Below are 3,049 nucleotides of genomic sequence, written 5' to 3'. Positions count from 1 at the left end.
ATGATGAATGAATCCTTAATCCTTTGGTAAATGTCAACTTAACCAGTTCTTTAATAGAAAACACATTCCCTTTTCATATGACAATAGTGGTGTTCTTGTCATCATATAAGACTGTGACCCAAACTTTTCTGGCATATTATTCTGAATTTGTTTTAAGTAAATGAAGGAGAAGTGTATAGATATCATTTAAAAACCCAAGATTATTCTGTTATGGTTGTGGTAAGGAGAAAAGTCCATTGCCACCACCATTTTAAGAATTACAATGTAAGGTAAATTTACATATTTCTAATGCGATTCATTAAATGTGTTCACACTTTAAGAGTTCTTTCTCTATGTTCAGGTTCTAATAAGGTATATCACTTTTGCCTCCAAATCTTGCCCACATGCCTCAATTTTTGGCTTGAGCTTGGAAGTAGTCACACTTTTTTTTCCATTGAACTGATTACATAATGGTTGAGTGTGCTAGGTTTAGAGTCTTAGAAAGCAGCCTATTGGCTTTGTCTCAGAAGCTTCTGATCATTTCACTGGCTGACTTACACATAACCACTAACACCCAGGCATCTTTATGACCTTGGTCCTATAACTCATTTACTTTGTGGTCTTGAGAACGCCATTTTCTGCTTCCCTTTCAGCTAGAGAGCAGACCAGCCACTGTCCTCCCTTCACTTCTAACCAGAGTTTGAAGCCATATAATTTTCTATATCTTCTGGTATTTCCATTCATCATACTTGGCATCCTTTCCTCCTTTCCAATTGAAGGTCAAGCATAAGCTTTCCCTAGCATCATACATGTAGAAGATTTCTGGTATCTTTCAAACATTTAATTGGTGTTAGATTGTGAAACTGCAGTAAATTTATGTTAATACTTCTCTCTCTCTCTCTCTCTCTCTCTCTCTCTCTCTCTCTCTCTCTCTCAAAGAAAAATTTTTAAATGTGATCTTTAAAATAAATATGTATATTACTCTGTTACCACTTGGCCTCTCTACCTCTCTAATTATGTTAATTTTCCCCCACTCCTATTTTGAATAGCAAAATATACAACAACTTATAACTATATAACATTACTATGAAAGTTTATATAAGCTGACATAATATCTATTCGTGGAAAACTAAAAATTTTGGTCTACTATGTGTTATTTTATTAGGAAATGTCCATTATGGTTACTTATTTATATAGTAATTATTATTCTTCCTAGATTTAAGAAATACTAAATTTCCCTCCGTACCCTGACAGGGTGAGGTACTTAACTCAAGGAACTGCTCAAGGAGTATATCTGCATATTGCCAAGTAGAATAATAAGATAATTCACCAGGGGACGCCAATATTGTTTGAAGTAAATACGTAGTGTTCACGCTGAATCTCTTTCACCATCTACACAATTAGAAACTCTCCCAGGTGGAAATCAGCTGTGTGTTCACACCTCACCATTTCCCAAGCTTCTAAGATGGGTTCCGCGCAATCTAGTTTAGCAGCACCTCACTGGTATCACGACCAGCAAGGTCAATCTAGTTGTTCAAAACCAGATTTGATGTAAGACGCGCTGTACACTGGCTCAGTGGAAATTTCTCAAGGACTAGAAAAGAACTCCACAGCACCACCAGTTGTCAAGAATGGTGACAGCTTGTATGTTGAACAATTGATATAAAAAGTCCATAAAGCAATAAAACGTTCAAGTTCAGCTAGCCTATTTCATAGATCTCTCAATCCAGTCCTATGAGAAAGTCTTGTTTTACCAATCTGAGGCTGAAGTTTCTTGATGGGCCTTGTCTAAATGCTGGATTTCATCTATTCTCAGTCTCATTCAAATGTCCAGTTTTCACATGCGAAGTCCAAATTGCAATAGCACTCAGCTCCCATTCNAATGCTACTGGAACTGTTATTAAAATTGCCCAACAACAAGGAAGAGATGATGAACTACATATCGTCCTTGATTGGGTTGTCCACTAGATAGCGAAAGACAGGATATGTGTGATAATAAAATTTTAAATCTGTGAAAGTAATTGCTTCTGACATCTCCAACTATGCAGCAGGCTGCCCAGACAGTGCTGTTCAGTCACAAATTTTAAGCCTAATGAAGTGAGAAGAACACAGTGTAGATACAAATTAAAATCTACTTACCAAGAACAGTCAGTATTTTTTTTTCTTTTCTGTACACTTCCTTGTTTCATGTGAAGAAGAAAATATCTGTTAGGAATAATAGCCCTTTTATGTTTTAAGTCAACACAGTAGAGTTATTAACCACAAGAAATGGCCATCTGCTAATTCTAATATGTTATGAAAACTTCAGCTCCTATATATATATACTTTTAGATATTTTGATGATTATTGTTAAGCAGGTGAACAGCTGTGAGAGAAAAGGGACATGCTTAAAGTAATGGCTAATTGCTTATCCTATTGCTTTGATTGTTTTCAGCTTTTTTCTTCCAGCACATTCAACATTTTTGAAGGCACCATTTTCCTATCAAGCACATTGGAACTGATACTGCATATCTGAGGTGTTGAAACTTTAGAATGGGGTTTCATATACCTGAATTGCAATGGAGTATGATGTAAATAACTAAACACTGTGAACAGTCCCATGAATTCACTTTCCAATAATCACTTGTTTTATTTCTGATGTGAATTGTTTGTGAGTAACCTTGTTAACTTAGAAAAAAAAAAGAAAAAGAAAAACTCCTACAATAAATGACTGAACCCAAAACCTTGCTCACATTCTTTTATATCACCTCTGAGTAAAATTGAAGTTGAAATGCATCTTCTGTGACCTAGAACCTTCACTAAGGAAACAAGGCATTATTAAACATATTATAGCAAAAAGCCATCTATCATTCAAAGACCAATTATACTTTGGCAGCTATGACTTAAACTTCTGTGACTCAAATATGTTTCTCCGGTTTTGAGAAATCATGAAAATCCATAGAAACAATTTGACTTTTGTAAGAGCAAGTAGGGGAGTGTCCTTCAAAATAGTTTCCAAAATGGGCATGCAACACTATATGTGCAGTACATTTTTCAAATATAAATGTATTATTGTATTTCAAGTGAGAAA

This window comes from Hipposideros armiger, unplaced genomic scaffold (assembly GCF_001890085.2).
Source record: "Hipposideros armiger isolate ML-2016 unplaced genomic scaffold, ASM189008v1 scaffold_120, whole genome shotgun sequence".
Taxonomy (NCBI): Eukaryota; Metazoa; Chordata; class Mammalia; order Chiroptera; family Hipposideridae; genus Hipposideros; species Hipposideros armiger.
This window is presented reverse-complemented; position numbering follows the sequence as displayed.